Here is a 20,917-nt window from a genome sequence, read left to right on the forward strand (position 1 = left end):
ACATAAAAGTTAATTAGATGTTCATAATATACTGGGGCATGACAATATGCTAGGCAGGAGAAAAGGTTGAACAGTTTCCACCTTCACCGTCTCAGACATATCCTTGACATCTCTTGACGGGATAGGGTCACCAACTCAGAGGTCCTGGAGTGTGCTAATTCCATTAGCATACACTCATTGCTAAGCCAACAACATCTGCACCCGCTCACCACATTCTTTGAATAGATGATGGTTGTACACCCAGAGACCTTCTGTACGCTGAACTGGTCACCAGCACAAGCTCCTGAACATCCATATCTCCACTACAAGGACACTTGCCCATGAGATTTGAAGATGGCAGACATTGACACCGACAACTGGGAGACAGCTGCTGACAGCCATGATCTCTGGAGTGCTGTAAGAAAGCCTCCATTTAAATCTGCCCTGGTGTTACAGGGGATTCTTTCTATCTGCTACGTGACAGCATTGGAAAATCTGTCAAAACCCTGGAGAAATGGCCATTTTTAGCTGCTGACATCATTTCTCTGAAGTTATAAAGCAGGAAATTGGAAAGTCTCTCAGAAATTCAAGGCCCAAAACATTTAATTTTTCAAAAATCCATTCTTCTTAATTCTGATTTCAGTTTCACTTCTAAATTGAAAACGTAATTTGTCGTACAGCTAAAGAGTGTAAATCAGCTTTAACTAAACCTAAAACATGTGCCAGGCTTTCCATACCAAGCTACAGCTGTTATAACAGGAACACACAATTTGTTCTCTCAGTTCAAAGAGGGTGTGAACCAACCTTGGAGAAATATAGAACAGGAGAATTGCAAAGGTCTTTCCATTTACACTTCCAGATACACAGATTACAGCAGAATGAAAATCTCATTACCAATGTGAGGTTATCCATATCACACTGGCACTTCAAAATACAAGGAGCTTGGTTAGAAGGCACTGAATTTAGTGTCATTTGGATTTCCTATAGAAACTGAGAGGAGAATAATAAAATAAAGCAAAACTGTAATTGTTTGAAAAAAGGCAACTTCAGTTCCATCAGCAACTGTAAATGGAATATTGATTGTCAGAAGAGAATTTCTATGAACACATCCAATTCCAACATTTATTGTTGCACTGGGAATGCTGGGAACATGCTAACTTCCATAATTTGATAATGGATGAAATCAACTCCCGCCTGCCTCCTAAAGAAAAATGGACATCAGTTTTTGTGCCATAGTTCTGATTGTTTGGGGAAAAGATTTGTTTAGGGAGATAGGCAAAGAGAATGGGCAACAATCTATAATGTTATTCTATGGGCTTTGACCTCACGAATTGAAGCAGGGATTGGGCTGTTGCTTTGGGTAAGGGTTAACCTCAATCCCTAAAACCTAATAAATCCAGCAAAGTACACGATGAGGTGCAGAGCTGTGGAAAATTCAATCCATTTACGCCAGTACTACCCATGCAACCACACCTCTGGTGTAGGCAAACATGGCAGCCAATTGGTGCATAGAAAGGTTCAACAAACATAGAATGGGGTTCATAACCTGATAATCTGTGTTTTTTTAAGGTGCTGCTTGAGAAGATGAGTAGGATGACTCCATGCATTTTTTTTAGAATTACACCATGGAATAGTTTTACATTCACCTCAACAACAACTTGCATTTGTATTTAATCTTTAATATAGTCAAACCTCTCAAGGTACATCTCAGAGAGAGGGAACAGAACAAATTGGACTTTGTCCAATTTTGGACCTGAAACAAATTTCCATGTGGATAATAATACAGTGAATTATCACCTAAGGAGATATTGGTTTCAGAGGTAGGTTTTAAGGAGAATTTTATGGAAGACAGTGAAGCCGACATTTTGAGAAGTTCAGGCAGGAAATTCCAGACCTCAGGACCTAGCGAGCCGAAGGATAACTAATGGAACTTGGTTATACATAAGGAGATTAGATTTGGAGGAACATTGAGGTCTTGGAGGGTTGGGAGAGTTTACTGAGATAGTGAGGGAAGAGGCCATCGAGGGATCTGAACACAAGGATGAGCCATTGAAACAATCTGAAGCCAATCTTTCATCTGAAAGATGGCACCTCTGACAATGAGACACATTGTCAATTTACATACAAGCTTATCTATCGATTAATACATTTGTACACCATTACTGTCAACGTTATTCAATAAGAATTTATATATTCAAACCTACGAGAACTTCATAAGTAAACTTGTCACTCTGCCATTATGTGCTTGTTTGCTATCTTTCTCTCTTTCACAAACACAGTATGGGAAGGTGAACCCTAGTATTCTGCAACATATGAATAATTAGCTTTGAAATAGTTAACTTAAAAGCAAGCTCACGCCTAAAGCCCTGATAAGGTTGCAAATTTATTTTATTTGAAATTAGGACAATAGGAAATTTAAGGATCTTAGTCTGAAAAATTTTTTCTGTTCATCAATATATTTTATGTAAAATAAATCAGTTTGTTGGTTTGAGCTTATGCCAGTGTTTTTTCAAATTATTTATTTGTTCATGGGATGTGGGTGTCGCTGGCTTGGCCAGCACTTATTGCCCATCCCTAATTGCCCTTGAGAAGGTGGTGGTGAGCCACCTTCTTGAACCGTTGCAGTCCATGTGGTGCCTCATTGTCAGAGATGCCAACTTTCAGATGAAAGATTGATTTTAAATTGTTTCAATGGCTCATCCTTGTGTTCAGATTTGAAAGGTGCTATCAAAGGAGCCTTGGTGAGTAGCTGCAGTGCATCTTGTAGATGGGATACACTGCTGCCACTGTGCATTGGTGGTTGAGGGAGTGAATGTTTAAGGTGATGGGCGAGGTGCCAATTGATTGGGCTGCTTTGTCCTGGATGGTGTTGGGCTTCTTTAGTGCTGTTGGAGCTGCACTCATCCAGGCAAGTGACCCCCAAGATGCTGATAATGTGGAATTCAGTGATGGTAATGCCATTGAACATCAAGGGGAAATGGTTAGCTTCTCTCTTGTTGGAGATGGTCATTGTCTGGCACTTGGGTGGTGTGAATGTTAATTGCCACTTGTCAGCCCAGGATATTGTCCAGGTCTTGCTGCATTTGGACAAGGACTGCTTCAGTATCTGAGGAGTCACGAATGGTGCTGAACATTATGCAATCATCAGCGAACATCCCCACTTCTGACCTTATGATGGAAGAAATGTCATTGATGAAGCAGCTGAAGATGGTTGGGCTGAGGACACTACCCTGAGGAACTCTTGCAGTGATAACCCAGGACTGAGATGATTGATCTTCAACAACCACAACCATCTTCCTTTGTGCTTGGTATGACTCTAACCAGCAGAGAGTTTTCCCCCTGATTCCCATTGCCTCCAGTTTTGGTCGGGCTCCTTGATGCCGAACTTGTCAAGGGCAGTCACTCTCACCTTACATCTGGGGCAGGACTTTCCCTTTGTCGGGTGGACGAGCCCAGGAGTGGCCACGAAATGGACCGCCACTCACAACTGGGCACGAAAAGGACCGCCACTCACAACTGGGCACGAAAAGGACCGCCACTCACGACTGGGCATGAAAAGGACCGCCACTCACGACTGGGCCCTGACTGTGATTTCACTCTGGCTGGCCAATTAACGGTCAGGCAGCATGAAAATGCACTGAGAATCTCAGCGCTACCAGGGTGGGGGTGGGAGGATCGTGACCACAGGAGTCTGCGCATGTGCCGGGTAGCGTGTGCTGACAGCTCCCTGAGAGCACAGAGCTGCCTCAGGCAGCTGAAGAGTTGGACACTGACCGATAAAAATTTTACAAATGACATAAACGTGTCCCCACACGTGACTCAGTCACATGAAAAGGGACATATTAAAAATGATGTTGAAATGTTTTAAATTACTGCTGGAAACCTCATCCCGCCTGTGGATGAATTTTCATTAAAAATCCAAAGGCTGCCAAGCTGTTTTGGCTGCCCGCCAACTATAAGCTTGGACGGGCAGCGAAAAATAGCGTTCAATTATTTGATTAAGGGTCTTAATAGGCCTCTTAATTGTCGGCGGGTGTGCTTCACGTGTGCCCGTCCACCGAAATATCGCACGTGTGCACAATGACATCAGGGTGCGCGCGTGATTTTACACGCGCCTGCCCATGGGCTGTAAAACCCTGCCCCTGGAGTTCAGCTCTTTTGTCCATATTTGTTCCAAGGTTGTAATGGGGTCAGGAGCTGAGTGGCCCTGGCAGATCCCAAACTGAGCATCAGTGAGCAGGTTTCCTCATAGACGGATTTTGGTTCCCTTTCTATAAAGAGATGGTGGCAGATGAAGTATTACAATAATATATATATAGAGCAATAGTCTAGGTTACCCTGATCACACTTTGCTAAACCAAATATTGGGCAGTAAATGGTGCATTCCTGATCACCAGGAATATGAGGTCTGCTTCTGGTAGAATCAGAGGTTCTGAACTAGATAGAATATTGTGCACAAAATGTAAAAAGCGTGACTAGTGTACTAACCATTTTGAAGAAAACTTCAACACCGAGATTTAACATGCAGCACCAGTGTGTTAGTGAATTTCAATCCTGACCCACCATCCAAAAGAATTAAATTACTCTTGGCACCAAGGTTTGTATAAATCTTCTTCAAGAAATTAGACTCATTATAAGTTTATGAATGGCTTTAATTGTATTTTTTACTACAAATCATCTCTTTTATATTTCACTGTGATAACATGTTTATTGGTTAAGTCCTCATATGAATCTAGTATAAACATTAATGTAAATTTTACAGGCCACAAGCTGTCATTCACAAAACAATTGCAAGAGAAATATGTTTTTAGGCAGTGGCTCAATTCTCATTAGTAAACCTTTCTGCTGCTGTAGATAAGGAGGACCTGCCATGGTTTATCTAACGAGTCGTTTCCAAATGGATAAATTTAAGATTTCCTAATTTTGGCTAATATATATGGAATTAGTCCAATTCATGCATATACCAAAGATGAACAATTATTGGTGTAGTTTTTATAAGTGCTAAATGCTGCAAAATTGAAAATATATTCAGAAACATCATTGCTAACATTAGATGTCAGCCTTGGCTCGGTGATCGGACCCTTGGCATAAAAGTTTGGGGTTCAAGCCTCATTCCTGGACTCTACATAACACAGCTTGATATGTCCTTGTGGTCACTGAGGTGTGTTGGTTGACCCATTAGAGGTGCTGCCTTTTGGATGTGTTACGAAACTGAGATACTCTCTGTCCTCTCAGATTATGGAGAAGATCCCACGAGACTATCTGAAGAGCAGTGGAGGGACCATCGCCAGTGTCTTGCCCAACAAAAATAAAACAAAATGGTTTATCTGGTCATTTCATTGGTCATTGTGGGACCCTACTGTGTACAAAATAGCTGATGTATTTCCCTACCTTACAACAAGACTATCCTTCACAAAATGTTCTTTGGAGCATCAAGAAAGACAATGCATAAATATTTTTTTTCTTTACAGGCCCTGTACAAAAGATGTATTTTACATAAGTTATTTTGAAGTATCGAACACTTTGAGAAGAAATCATGATATTTAATTTGTAAAAGATGCACACACCCTTTCCTCATAAGACAACTCACTCATTCCAGGTATCAATCTAGTAAACCTCCTCTGAACCATCTCCAACACATTTACATCCTTCCTTAAATAAGACCAAAACTGCACACAGTATTCAAGATGTGGTTTCACTAATGTCCTGTATAGCTGAAGCATAACATCCTTACTGTTATGTTCAATTCATCTCATAATAAAGGATAGCATTCCATTAGCCTTCTTAATTACTTGTTTACCTGCATATTAACTTTTTGTGACTCATGTACTAGAACACCTTGATCCCTCTGCACCTCAGTTGGCCTCAGTCATCTCACAGTTAGTTGGTCATCAACCAAAAGGTTCTTGGTTCTTAACCGAACAGGGTTGTCAGAATAAAGGTGGTCTTACCAGGAGGGAAGGCTAGAAATTGTCATTGAAGTATGGTTAGAGCTACTGCCTCACAGAGCAATGTCACATCTTGCCCCTTCAGCCCCACCTTAAATGATAGTAGTGGTGCCATAAATACAAGCAGAACCAGAAAGCAGAGTTAGGGTAAAGCCAACTGCAGGGCGATTCCATGATCCAGTATAAGGGGGTAAATTTGGCTTTCAGTGACATTTAGCAACCATCTCACTTGCTGCTGTCACTAGAGACAGAACTCAGAAGGGGTGCTACACAAAGTCCCATAGCAATCATAGTGTACACATTCAGTAAATCAGGTCAAAAACCATTCCACACCTACACAAATCATTACTCAAACATTTAATTTGCATCCACATTATGGGATATATTTTGATTGAACAGTCACCCCAGGACTCTGAATGACAGCAGTCCATAACCACAATTTGCAGCCATGTGACTTACCCTCCAAAATGACCTCTGTAGCTAAATTTCCTTCATATCATATCAAACATCAAGCCAAAACGCAACCTTATAACTTTTTCTCCCACGCCAACTATGTTCAGGGAGTTTTCATGGAATAGTTAAGAATAATGTTATAGAAAGTGAAAGGATTGGGACCCATGTGGGGTCAGTTAGTGCAAAGCTCTTACTGATAAGGGTGCACTTGGTCACTGTATTGTGTACAGATCCAGGACTGGTAGATGTATTGGGCAGTTTGAGGAAAATTAAGACTAACAGGATAGGACTTTTAAAGAGCTGGCAAAGCCACGATGGGCCAAATGGTCTTTTGTGTTGTATCATTCCAGACTTGAGATCTCAATATTGAACAGCTGAACAGTAATTTATTAGCATTCTTTTTTGACTTCTTACTTTTATGTGCTCTGCTGTTATCCATGAGAAAGAGACTGAAAGCTTCAAATGTTCATGTGCACGCTTTGATCAATCGAAATAAGTTGTCACCTCACCTTTGTTTTTCTTCAGTCTATTTCTAGTTTCTGATGTTCTGTGACTGTTTGAACTGAAGTGTGTAGGAAGAAACAATTTCTGAAGAATCCGTCTCAACTTTACAGGGAAGTAAGGTTTCACATTCTATGAAATGCTCCTTTATGATTACAATTGTAACAAAGCTGCTGTAAATTTTTGCAAGCCTATTTTGGGTTAAGTAAAATATTTCCTTTTGCAGACTAACACCGCTTGCCAGGGTTATATTATTGGAGGAATGTGCCATGAGCTGGCAATGGGATAAGGCACTGAACATATTGATTGATAGTCATGTTACTCTGGAAAAGTTGTTGATTTGTCTGAAGGATACAGGGTAATATATTCTGTTGGAACATCTAAGCAGCTTGACCAAACAGAAATACCTCCAAGGGTGATTGATGAAACTGATCAATATACTGTGTACATTTAAATTAGAGGCCACAGGAATGATATTAGTGTATTGAGCTGTTTGGCTGTATACTTATCAACCAATCTGTACTTTATCCTTTTATTTGACCTCTGTGGTCAAATTTTATGGAAGATGAAACTATGGAGCCCTCCCCGTTCTGTATATTAAGCCTTAGAAATTAATTTTGTGAGGAAAGTATGTCAACATTCTGCCTCCAGTATCCAGAAAAATCTCAATTCGTTCATTACTTTTCATCCCAAGTCATTTGCTGCAAGAACTTCTTCATTTGGAAAGTTAAGAATATTTTTGCATCTCTACATTTCTGATTTCACAGAAGGATGAATTTTGAAATTATACTTTAGTCATGTGACTATGCCTGGTCTATGTCACAGCCAAAATTTGCCGTCGAGTGTTTCGATCGACCTCACTACTGGAAGTATTTATTATATGTCACTTCTGGCCTTGATAATGAATGCAGAATAGTGAGAGGTATTAGTCAACTTGTGTCTCATCATAAAACAAATTGCCTTTACAAAACAAATTTACTTAGTTGCTCCTCAGATATAATTCACCAAAGGTGAAAGAGGATGGATTCTCTTGAGTTGCAAGGTTTATGACAGAATTTAGATTTAATGAATTATTAGGGTGTAACTACATATTTGATAAGGTTTTACTGTTAAATGTTATTATAGTCACAGAAAGAACAGAACGAGCATGAGCCCAGAAATTTCTTATAAACTCTCTGTACGGAGGTTTTAAAATGTGCTGGTGGAAAAGTAGGGAAAATTGTATTCATGTCAGTTTGGGAATTGTTTTATGTTCTTTTTTCTATTGTCAGATTGGCCCAGATTTTCTGATCAGGCTCAGAAACCTTGGCCTGAATTTTCAGCTCGGTGGGCGGGTGCAATCGGCAGGCCCGGGATTGGCTGGGAAAGGTACCGCCCACCACGATCGGCTCCCACAGTTAACGGTCAGCCAGTGTGAAACACGTGCTGAAAAGCTCAGCGCTGCCGGGGTGGGGGTGGGAAGGGAGGGGCGGGCGATGACATCAACCTGGGCGCTGGGGCCAGCACTGACAGGAAGTCCCTTGAAGGCAGGAGAGCTGCCTCTGGGGGAGCTGAAGACCTGAAAAAGCAAAAATAAAGGTGTCAAAGGCTGAAAAAAAGCGTCCGCGCATCTTAATAATCGGTCACCTGAAAATTTAGCTCATGAAAATGCTGTCCACAGAAATGTATTTATATTTTATTTCCTCATGGAAATCTCGTCCTGCCGGTAGATGAGGTTTGTTGAAAAATGCAAAGGCCACCTGGCCGATTCACCCAGCCGCCAATGATAAGGTTTCACAGCTACGTACAATGGTGGACAAGCGCACCGTTAATGTGCTTAATTGCCGTCTTCATTGTTGGTCTTACGACTTTTGTGCGTTCCTGCCCACCGAAATATCGCACGGGTGCCGGATGTCATCGGGATGCTTGCGTGACATCATACCACGCAACGTCATGTCCGATTGGTTCAGGCACACGCCTGTCCGCCCGATCAGTGTAAAATTCTGCCCCCTATTTCCGACCCTGATCAGGCAAAAAAAAATGCACAATAACCTTCCTTGCATTTTTCTGAGTGATCTTCCAACAGGGGTCCTCACACCCCACCCCAGTGCAGTAAATGTCAGGAATGAACAGCGCAGAGAATCCCGGTGGGTAGGGTGCATAAGGGTACAGAGTGATTGAGTGATAGGGTGCATGGGGGGTGAGGAGGGGGGAAGGGGTAGTTGGGCTGGGTCAGGAGGTCAGGGGGCAGTCAGAGGGGTCAGAATGATGGGCAGGGTGCGGGAGGTGCTCTGACTGAGTTGGAAACATTTTCAGAGGGTCCCAGGGAGCAGGGCAATTGCCCAGCAAAAGTTCATACTTCCCGGGCAATTCCCATGGAATGATTGAAGTGGGACTTCCAAGGGGTCCTGTAGAACATCTTAGGGGATAAATCCAGTCTCTGATTATCTGGGGAGCAGAAGATCTAGGCCTAAGTGGTTAACTCTACATGGTGTTATTTTATTCCAACAGCTAAAGATTTAGTTCCTCTGCTGCCAATATCTGTCCCACACAGATATGGCCGGCTCATCACCTCTACCTCCCTACACCTCACAACAACCAAACCTGCTGGACACTTTAACTTTGTCCATCAACATCTCAAATTTATGATTCTTGTCTTTGCTTTTCAATAACTCAAACAGCCTTGTCCCTTTCTGACCCGTGACAGCCACCCTATCTTTCCATTCCTTGACCCAACCTCCTGGTTATCCACCCTTCCTCTTCCACACCATTGCTGGTCATGCTTTTAGTCACGTTGATTCTACTCTTTGCAATTGACTACCTAAAGTCCTCCACCCACATCTTCCCCTCAATGCCACATTTCCACTCAGGGTGTGGTTAGCTCTCCTAACCACATCCTCTTCACCTCAATATCTGTTCATTCTCCATGTTTCTGTAAAGTCCCTTAGGATCTGTTGACCCCACGAAAGTTCAATTTGAGCTCAACGTGGGTGCAATATTGGGAAGCAACCATTCCACCCATCACCTCATTCCAACATGAGGCCTGCCAGTAAAGCTGCAGACAGCAAAGAGCAACCGGCTGCAGATAAGACTGGCATTAGATATCAAAGGGATGAATAAGGTGCCTTTCTCTCTCTCTCCCTCTACTCCCCTTCACTTCCACACCACCACCCTCATGACTTTCCACTGCCTGTTGCCTGTTTTTCAGGCACAAGACAGGCAGCATCAGTTTGACTTTTCACCTCATTCTAAGTGAAAGATTCTGTGTAACTTTAAGTTGGTTGTGTGAATGCCCATATTTTGGGGTAAATTGGGCCATCCATCACTTGTTTTTAAGCTAGTACACTGGCTCCTACTGACTCAGAATGGCAGACAGGAAGAATGCACATGTTCAGGATCAGCAAGGCATCACTTCTCACTTTGGGTAACAATGAACGAGAGGCATCCTTTAGCTCGAAGCAAGCCTCAGGCCATTTACATCTACACAGAATGGAGGCGGCACTTGCTTTAGGATCCTGCAGTTAAATTGTTTTGCTCCAGGGCACCACATACATTAAAATAAATAAAGTTACTGATAAGAGTCATCATTCCAATCGCCGCCATTCTCACCTCTGACCTCTAAGGTCTGGCCCTGACCTCCACACTCCCTTCCCACTCCCCTGAATAATGGATGTAATCCTAATTCTGAACCCAAAATTCTCCCTCCCCTGCCAAGGCCCAAACTCCTTCACCGTTGTAAGCCAATATATCATTTACCTTTTAATGAACAATAATGTTTTAACTGTTTCTTTACTTCTTTTATTTGAGTGTATATAGACTGGTTGAGGTGTGGCCCTGTGTACGGGATTTGGCAGGTGGTGAAGATGGAGCATTGTGGTGAAAGAAGAACCCAAGGCTGAAGATATTTAAGAACCGGGTAGTATTTGCATGGAGAGGGGCATGATGGTTAATTTAGTCAAGACAAAGCCTTGCTAGAATTAGCAAATTCTGAAAAATGAATTAAACTGCTGTATTAATTGTGGTTTTATTTAGTGTGTAATGTATCTTTAAGAATAATACTTGTTATGGAAGATCACATGATCTGTAGTAACCAATAGGAGAGTAGCATGGGCTACCTCAGCAGATAGTGTAGAGATAGAGTTGGAGTTGAAGGCACATGTGTAGTTGCTGCTGAGTATATTGTAAATAATGTTAATGTTTCCACCCAAGAAGCATCTGCAGATCAACTCTATCAATAATAGTACAATTCAGCCAACCTGCAACAACTGCAGAAGTGCTGGGAAAAGGGTATTAAGGCGAATAACCATGTATCCTTCTCCCAGCTCTGGAGATTGATAACAGTGTTATAAATAACAAAGCAGAGTCAAGCTGGCTTTGTTATTTCAAGTGTGGCCTTAGGATTCGTGCAAGGGGACATCTGGAGAAGGAACTGTGAACCCACTGACTTGTACTGAGAAAGACAGTGAGGTAATGATAGGCAAATTGAATGGGTTAAAAACTGGTTTTACATTATATAGAACAAGGCTAGAGCTAAAAAAGCAGTTTAAAAGCTGACAAAGTGCTGCAGTGGTTAGGGTGGCCTGATCAATCACTCCTAAGTCACACACGGACGGCTCATCGACAGATTGAGCACCAAGACAGTCTCTGTCTCTCAGGGAAGCTAAGCAATAGGCACTATTACGAGTTTGCACTATTGTTTAGTGGTTTAAAAAAGCTGTACCACGTTTAGTGGAACAATATCCAAGTTGTTGTGTGCCATTGATACCCAGAGTAAAGGCAAGAACTTTTAGGCCAGGTAGAGGGTCTTACACCAGTGACCATGATTTCCTTCACTGCAACTCCGATCTCCCTCATCTCAAACCCTGCAGCCTCCACCCTCAGCATCGCTTCCAATCTAATGAGGTTCAATATCCAGTATCTGGGGCTCCTTGGAACTCTCTATTTGTGTGCAGTGCAATTAAATTGGAGGCTGGGGAGGGGAATGTGTTCCTGAATTGTTCAGCCTTTACATTATGGATATTGTGAAAGTGAAGGTTTTAGTTCAAATCCAATTTTCACCTTGAAATGTTGTAACTGAGAAAAACTAACTTGTGAGGACTTCATTGAGAAACAGTCCCTACTGCTGATTGGCTCTCACCTTTACAAGAAAATAGTGGCAGAATTAATTATCATGACAGAGACATTTAAAGAAAACCAAGTAAATTTGATATCAAGTCATTTTGGTGATTGGCATGCACGGTTTATCCAGGTTTAAATCTGAAAAAAATATATTGTTGCTTCAGAAGCAGTGAATGCTACGCAGAGTTTCATTGATAACACGGTAAGTCCCTATGGTAGATTGAGAATGAAACATTACAACCTGCTCTTTGCTATAAACTGATTTTCACCCCATGCAGCATTTTCTATTTCAGATATTTTGGAGGCTAAGATTCCACTTCAAATGTAATTTTCACCTCTGAATATAAAGAACATTCAAGCCAGGGTAAAAGTGCTCTCTCTATGCTATTTCACTTCCCACTCCTCTCCCCCGCTTTGCTGATTTTCTGATGTTAAGTCATAACAAGTAGCCTTAAAGAATGACAGCATGCAGCGAAAATACAGCCAAGAGCATTGTAGAATGACTGAAGATTTTACAATCATGTTACATGTAAGGTAACAGGGAGGAGAACTCCTCTCCGCAGGTTTGTGCTAATGTAACTTCTTCATTCTGACCAGTGTGACTGTAATAAATAGATCCTTTTTAAAAAAAGACTAACAAAAGAATTGTTCCATGTACCTGTATTACCTGGAAGATTTGCATGATCACAGATGCAATCAAGACCTGAATTTTTCTCCCAGATTTCAAAGAGTCTCAAGGGAACACCTCTCCCACTCCGCTGACTCTGACTGCCCTGCTGCCATTTTACACCCAATAAGTGTTGACTGGCACCAGGTGGGATTTCCACCCCACACTTAAGAGGAACTCCTGCCTGAGACAGCTGTTGGCCAATCTAATAGCCTGGAGTCACATGTAGGTGAGACCAGGTAAGGACAGCAGATTTCCTTCTCTAACGGCCATTAGTGAACCAGATGAGTTTTTACAACAATCGACAATGGTTTCACGGTCATCATTAGACTTCTAATTCCTGATTTTTATTGTACTCAAATTCCACCATCTGCCGTGGTTGGATTTGAACCCGGGAGCATTACCCTGGGTCTCTGGATGACTAGTCCAGTGACAATTCCACTACGCCATTGCCTCCCCTGTGGGCAAATGTGAAATTGTTCACTTTGACAGAACAAATAAAAAAGCTTATTATCAAATTGGTGACTAATTCCAGAGCTCTGAGACTCAGAGGGATCTGGGTGTCCTAGTGCATGAATCACAGAGGGTTAGTATGCAAGTACAGCAGGTAATTAGGAAAGCTAATAGAATGTTATCGTTTATTGTGAGGGGAATTGATTACAAAAGTAGGGAGGTTATGCTTCAGTTCTACAGGGCATTGGTGAGACCACATCTGGAGTATTGTGTACAGTACTGGTCTCCGTATTTAAAGAAAGATGTAAATGCGTTAGAAGCAGTTAGAGAATGTTTACTAAACTAGTACTAGAAATGGGTGGGCAGTCTTATGAGGAAAGGCTAGACAGGTTAGGCTTGTATCCCTTGGAATTTCGAAGAGTAAGAGGCGACTTAATTGAAACCTTTATGATTGAGGAGTCTTGACAGGGTTTTTAAAAATTCATTCAGGAGATGTGGGCTTCACTGGCTGGGTCAGCATTTATTGCCCATCCCTAGTTGCCCTTGAGAAGGTGGTGGTCAGCTGCCTTCTTGAACCGCTGCAGTCCATGTGGCATAGCTACACCCACTGTGCTGTTAGGGAGGGAGTTCCAGGATTTTGACCCAGCGACAGTGAAGGAACGGTGATATATTTCTAAGTCAGGATGGTGAGTTACTTGGAGGGGAACTTCCAGGTGGCGGTGTCCCCATCCATCTGCTGCCCTGGTCCTTCTAGATGGTAGTGGTCGTGGGTTTGGAAGGTGCTGTCTAAGGAGCCTTGGTGAATTCCTGCAGTGCATCTTGTAGATGGTACACACTGCTGCTACTGTGTGTTGGTGGTGGAGGGAGTGAATGTTTGTGGGTGTGCTGCCAATCAAGTGGGCTGCTTTGTCCTGGATGGTGTCAAGCTTCATGAGTGTTGTGCGAGCTGCACTCATCCAGGCAAGTGGGGAGTATTCCATCACACTCCTGACTTATGCCTTGTAGATGGTGGACAGGCTTTGGGGAGTTAGGAGGTGAGTTACTCGTCGCACGATTCCTAGCCTCTGACCTGCTCTTGTATTGCTAGTCCTGTTCAGTTTCTGGTCAATAGTAACTCCCAGGATGTTGATAGTGGGGGATTCAGCGATGGTAATGCCATTGAACGTCAAGGGGTGATGGTTAGATTCTCTATTGTTGAGATGGTCATTGCCTGGCACTTGTGTGGTGCGAATGTTACTTGCCACTTGTCAGCCCAAGCCTGGATATTGTCTGGGTCTTGCTGTATTTGGACATGGACTGCTTCGGTATCTGAGGAGTCGCGAATGGTGCTGAACATTGTGCAATCATCAGCGAACATCCCCACTTCTGACCTTATGATGGAAGGAAGGTCATTGATGAAGCAGCTGAAGATGGTTGGGCCTAGGACACTACCCTGAGGAACACCTGCAGTGATGTCCTGGAGCTGAGATGATTGACCTCCAACAACCACAACCATCTTCCTTTGTGCTAGCTATGACTCCAACCAATAGAGAGTTTTCCCCTTGATTCTCATTGACTCTAGTTTTGCTAGGTCTCCTTGATGCTACACTTGGTCAAATGTGGCCTTTATGTCAAGGGTGGATTTAGAGAGGATGCTTCCTCTTGTGGAAGAATCTAGAACTAGGGGTCACTGTTTTAAAATAAGGGGTCACTCATTTAAGACAGAGACGAGTCAAATTTTTTTCTCTGAGGGTTGTGAGTCTTTGTAACTCTCTTCCTCAAAAGGTGATGGAAACAGAGTGTTTGAATATTTTTAAGGCAGAGCTAGATATATTCTTGATTAACAAGGGGGTGAAAGGTTATTGGGGGGAGGAAGGAATGTGGGGTTCAGGTTACATTGAGATCAGCCACGATCTTATTGAATGGTGGAGCAGGCTCGAGGGGCTGAGTGGCCTACTCCTGCTCCTGATTTGTATATATGTCCGTATGTATGTTATTAATTACACCCTTAGCTTTCCATCCCAACATTTCAATTTCATCACCTTCAAGCATTGAACCAATAGGTATAACAAATTGTCCACTAATATCCCAGATCTCATTCCTGTTGCCATTTAATATAAAATCAACATTATTTCTTCAAGCTAAGCTGTGTTGAGCTCCATTCCTTTGACCCAACCTGTCCACATCCATTTAGATAGTTACAGATTGATTAGCTTCACTGGACCCTGCACATATTTGGTATTAACTACAAACTGAGACACTTTGATCAATATTTCTTCTAAATTATGCATGAAATTAATAAAGCAGCAGGGACCCCTGATCTTTGTGGGATTCCCCTTTCCAGTTGTCTCCACTCAGACAAATCCCTTCATGTAAAACATCAATAACAGCCTCAGTTTCTTCTTTGTTGATTAATTGTCACAGTGCAGCTGAGGATATCACTGCAAACTTGCCTTTATTCTCCGGCAGCTTTGGAACTGAAGCAATTTGTTTAAGGAGCAATTTATACGTAATTCCTTCCATAGATCAAACTCCTGAGCTGCTTCCAACAATGTTTTCACCCCAACTTTGTTGAGAACAGACATTGTAACTTAAGGAATTATACTCTGATATAAACTGGAAAATGATCACGGAGAAGTTTTCTTACTATAAAATAGAAAGGTGTTTTATAATGGAAAAACATCTTTAAGGAGAGCAACTTCTGACTTACAGCTTTTGACAAACAAATGCTTCTTTTTTACATTACTGCATCATGAACTTAGATACTGAGTCTGGAAAAACCTTGCTAGAAAAGTTTCCAAACACTGCAATGATTTCCCAATATACTTTAAGTTATTATAATGGGAAAAATTTATAACCATTATTATACACAGCCTCTTCCTCCTTAATCATCATTGACCAAAGAATCGAACAGCAAAAGGAAAATTGCTGCATTTTGACAAAATGATAGTAAATGGCCATCATATGCTTTGATAAACACGAATAGTTTACAGTGAAAGTAGTTAAAAGCTGAAATAAAAAATCCATGAAATCATCAAATTTATTAGAACTTAAAATACTGCCATAATCAGCAAAAGGAAATATGAAAAAGTAACCTACAGTTTCTGTCTTTCAAAGATTTAATCTAATTTCTGTCCACTTCATTGTGAATTTTTTTTAAAAAGCTATTGCAATCAGATGAGAGCAGAAACAGTGCATCAGTAAATGTGTAAAAAAAATGTTCTCTTGGTGGACAGCCTGCTGGAAACCAAATAACCCCTCATTAGCGCATGTCATCCTAACGCAGCCTCCTGTCTCTGTAGATCGGTAAATTGAAATAATATATGCAGCACCTCATGCCTGGCATACATGTTCAAATGGTAAGGAGAGATTGAAAGTTGGCTTTTCAAGTAACATGCTAAAATCAGCGCACCAATACTCACATTCTATAGGTCAAGACCCATTTCAAGTATTGTGCTCCAGTTTTGGCTAACAAAACACCAGACAGTGCGGAGAAGATTTACACAATCTATTGAAAACATCACCCAAAACCTCTTTCACGCTTTTCAACACTCTCGGATAAATTAAGTCCAGCCCCTTGCACATGTTTTTCATTTTAAACCCTTCTAATTTACCTAACACCATAACCTTGCGATCTGGGTATTAATTTTGTCTGCCGGTCAAAAACAGCCTCAGTTAAAAAAACTTCCATTGCTTTTTCTATTCCAGTGCATTGTGGTATTGTCACTGGACTAGTGTTCCACAACCCCAGGGTAATGCTTTGGGGACCTGGGGTCTGAACCCCACCACGGCAGATGGTAAAATATGAATTCAATAAAAATATGGAATTAAAAGTCTCATGATGACCACAAAACTATTGTCAATTGTCATGAAAGCCCATTTGGTTCACTAATGTCCTTTAGGGAAGGAAATCTGCTGTCCTTACCTGGTCTGGCCTACATGTGTGATTTCAGACCCACAGCAATGTGGTTGACCATTAAATGCCATCTGAACAAGGGCAATTAGGGATGGGCAATAAATGCTGACCTAGCCAGTGCTGCCCACATTTCATGAATGAATGAAAAAAACCCTCTCCAATTCATCCTGTAATGCTATTTGTCTCTTAACTGACTTCTGACGCTAAGATACAGAAAATTGTTTTAACTATTTCTACCATCCTTTAGATTCATTTTGCTCTGATACATTTCATTGTTAGCAATAGCTGTTTCTTGTACTTTTGTACAGATGTGTTTGGCATTTCTGAAATATTTATTTTTGAGTGCCTATTGCTGAATTAAGTCATTAGCCATCGTGGTTTGATTGCACCATATCATTTCTTCCATCTACAAAAATATTTTTAAAAAGAGTCAGGTTGGTTAAATTCTCACCCTAACATGGTGCAATCGCCAACACTACCAATCTCGCCAACACCGTATCCCTACTGACAACACCATCAACACTTGCACCCCTCTCCATCAACAGAGAACGCACAGACCGGACTTCAATAGGGCAAGAACGGAGCTGGACCAGATAGACTGGAACCAAAGGTTGGCGGGAAAAACAATAGCTGAACAATGGGCTACCTTCAAAGAGGAGATGGTTTGGGCACAGTCAAGGTATATTCCCTCAAAAGGGAAAGACAAACAAATCCAGAGCTCCCTGGATGACAAAGGAGATAGAAATTAAGCTAAAGAAGAAAAAGTGGGCTTACGACAGGTGTCAGGCAGCAAATACAATTGAGAACCAAGCTGAATATAGAAGGTTCAGGAGGGATGTGAAAAAGCAAATAGGAGAAGCAAAGAGAGATTATGAAAAAAGACTGGCAGCTAACAGAAAAGGAAATCACAAAGTATTCTATAAGCACATTAATAGTAAAAGGCTGGTAAAAGGAGTAGGGGTGATTAGGGACCAAAAAGGGGATTTATACATAGAGGCAAGAGGCATGGCTGAGGTGTTAGATGAATATTTTGCATCTGTCTTTACCTACGAAGCAGATGCTGCCCAGGCCATGGTGGCAGGGGAGGAAACTCAGTCACTAGAAGGGTTTAAAATTGATAAGGAGGAGGTATTGGATAAGCTGTCGGCACTTAAAGTTGATAACGCATCGGGACCGGATGAGATGCATCCAAGAATATTGAAGGGAGTGAGAGTGGAAATTGTAGAGTCGCTGGCAATAATCTTTCAATGTTCCCTGGATTCGGGGGAGGTGCCAGAGGACTGGAGAATTGCAACATTACACCCTCGTTCAACAAAAAGTTGTAAAGATCTGCCCTACAGTTACAGACCAGTCAGTTTAACTTTGATGGTGGGGAAACTTCTAGAAACAATTATTCGGGATTAAAATTAATAGTCACATGGACAAATGTGGATTCATTCGGAAGAGTCAGCATGGATTTGTTTTTTGCTGGAGTTTTTTGAAGAGGTAACAGAGATGGTTGATGAGGGCAAGGCCATTGATGTGGTGTATATGGACTTCCAAAAGGCGTTCGATACAGTGCCACACAACAGACTTGTGAGGAAAGTTATAGGTCATGAATTAAAGGGGCAGTAGCAACGTGGATACAAAATTGGCTGAGGGATGGGAAACAGAGAGTAATGGTTGATGGATATTTTTTGGGCTGGAAGAAGGTTTATAGTGGAGTTCCTCAGGGGTCAGTGTTGGGAACCTTACTCTTCCTGATATATATAAATGATCTAGATCTTGGTGTGCGGGGACAATTTTAAAGTTTGCGGATGACACAAAATTTGGGTGAATTGTAAACTATGAGGAGGACAGTGTAGAACTTCAAAAGGATATTGACACATTGGTGGAGTGGGTAGATAGATAACAGATGAAGTTCAATGCAGAGAATTATGAGGTGATACACTTGGATACAAAGAACATGGAAAGAGAGTATAAAATAAGGGATATTATTCTAAAGGGTGTGCAGGAGCAGAGAGACCTAGGTGCATATGTACATAAGTCATTAAAGGTGGTGGGACAGGTAGAGAGAGCTGTTACTAAAGCATACAGCATTCGAAGCTTCATTAATAGGGGCATAGAGTACAAGAGCAGGGAGTTATGATGAACTTATATAAGACACTGGTTAGGCCTCAGCTAGAGTATTGTGCACAGTTCTGGGTGCTACACTATAGGAAGGATGTGACACATTGGAGAGTGCAGAAGAGGTTTATGGGAATGGTTCTAGGGATGAGAAACTTCAGTTATGAGGAAAGATTGGAGAAATTGGGATTGTTTTCCTTGGAGAGGAGAAGGCTAAGGGGAGACCTGATAGAAGTTTTCAAAACCATGAGGGGTCTAGACAGAGTAGATAGGGAGAAATTGTTCCTGCTCATAAACAGACAGAGAACCAGAGGACATTTTAACTTAGTACCAATATCCTGCCTTTTCCCCATAACCCTGCACATTGGAGATTTAAAGTATTTTGCAAAAGAAGCAAATGTGAGGTGAAAAAAAACTTTTTCACACAGCAAGTAGTCAGGGTTTGGAATGTGCTGCCTGGAAGTGTGGTGGAGGCAGGTTCAATTGAGGCATTCAAGAGGGCATTGGGTGATTATTTAAATAGAAACAATGTGCAGGGTTATGGGGAAAAGGCAGGATATTGGCACTAAGTTAAAATGCTCAGAGAGCCAGTGCAGACATGATGGGCAGAATGGCCTCCTTTTACACAGTAACAATCCTATGATTCTGATTCTGTTTCTTTAGCAGTATTAACCCTGCTACCCACTAGATCTGCCCAAATATCCCTGCAACCTCCTGGAATTGGCACACAAGTAATTAGTCCAATGCAATCCAATTCAATATAGTAAGCTCCAGGAAGCTACAGTGATTTATATCTCCTGTATCAGCTTAACTCACTTAATTTCCTTAACTAAAGTTGTCTGTACTTGCAGAAATGTATACAGCTCCATTTGGAAAGCCTGCAGTGAAGCCATCTGTATGGTAAACTCTGTAAATAGTCTTTCCTTTAATCTAACTTAATTCCACATTTTTATAACATAAATTGATGTTCCCTACCCTTCTCTTGTCTATAGAGCTGAAATAATTGCTCCACTTGGACAAAATCTAAATTCTTTATAATTTGGAAGACACCAACCATTTCTCTGCAGAAATTAACTCTTTTCTAGAGCAGAAAAATGACAGTTTTCTTCATAAGGACGTAGGGGCTTTCATTTCCTGTTAGAATTGTTTGCTTAAAAAAACATTCAGTTTCTCTGATGAGTTTTGTGGTGAGGAAGAGAGGTCTCAGGTCACCTATCAGCTGTGTCTCATTGCCAAACACTAACTCCTACATATTGACTTCAGCAGTAATCACTGATTATATCACAAGTATTTCCTGTTCCTTCCTATCTCTGCTAACCTCTCGTATCTCCAAGTGGATAATTAAAATCTTCCAATTAGAATTACCTTGCTTTCATTGGCCGCCTGATTGATTTTGTTGCACAGATACAGATTCAAGTTCGCTCACACCTTGATTTGTTGGTCTCTTACACTTTTAGTTCTACCCCTTATTGTTCTGCTGAACACCTGTTAGATCCACAACTCCACTATCTTTCTTGTGGTCAGCTATACTCGTGGCTCCGAACTGGGAAGGGCGATTGCAGGATGTATTTTTGTGCCCAATTTTCTGTTTTTCAGCTCATTAATTGTGCATCAGCGAGGAGCTCATCAAATCTCGTGGGCAGTGATTCATCCACCCTGCCATTACCTCGTGGGGTCAAAGGTCCTGGTGCCATATTTAACCGGCACTCGCACACACGTTCACTCACTGCAGGTCAGGTGTGTGCCGAAGGTATAAATCACCATGCCGACCAAACGTACCAAATCCTCAGCTCCGTTGTTCAGTGAGGCCTCCCTGAG

Source organism: Cetorhinus maximus, chromosome 3 (genome assembly GCF_964194155.1).
Source record: "Cetorhinus maximus chromosome 3, sCetMax3.hap1.1, whole genome shotgun sequence".
Classification (NCBI taxonomy): Eukaryota; Metazoa; Chordata; class Chondrichthyes; order Lamniformes; family Cetorhinidae; genus Cetorhinus; species Cetorhinus maximus.